Below are 598 nucleotides of genomic sequence, written 5' to 3'. Positions count from 1 at the left end.
TAACTCAAGAAGGAAGTCTTGGCGGGGGGGGGGGGGGGAGGAGGGATGGGGTGGAAAGGGAGGGGAGGAGGGTAAGGAGGGGGAAGGGTATGGGGGGGAAGGGAGGGGAGGAGGGTAAGGAGGGGGAAGGGATGGGGTGGAAGGGTATGGGGGGAAGAAGGGGGGGAGGGGTATGGGGGGAAGGAGGGTAAGGAGGGGGAGGAATGGTATGGGGATGGAAGGGGGGGGGGGGTGGAAGGGTATGGGGGGAAGGGTAGGGATGGAAAGGGGGGGAGGAGGGGAAGGAGGGGAAGGAGGTAGATGAGGCGGAGTAAAGAAGGAGAAGGTAGAGGAAAGGAGGAGAAAGTGCATGAGAAGAAGAGAAGGAGGAGGAAGAAAGGGAAGGAGGTACGTGAGAAGGAAGAGGTGAAGGAGCAGGAGGTAGAGGAGACGGAGTAAATGAGGAGGAGGTAGAGGAAAGGAGGAGGGAAGAAGCAGGGAAGGGAGGTATGAGAGAAGGGAGGAAGATTAGGAAAAGGAAGAGAAGGTAGATTAGACGGAGAAAAGAAGGCGAATGAGAAAGAGGAAAAAGAGGAGAAAGGAAAGAGAAAGAGAAAAG

This window comes from Penaeus vannamei, chromosome 14 (assembly GCF_042767895.1).
Source record: "Penaeus vannamei isolate JL-2024 chromosome 14, ASM4276789v1, whole genome shotgun sequence".
Lineage (NCBI taxonomy): Eukaryota > Metazoa > Arthropoda > Malacostraca > Decapoda > Penaeidae > Penaeus > Penaeus vannamei.
Note: the sequence above shows the minus strand (reverse complement) of the source record.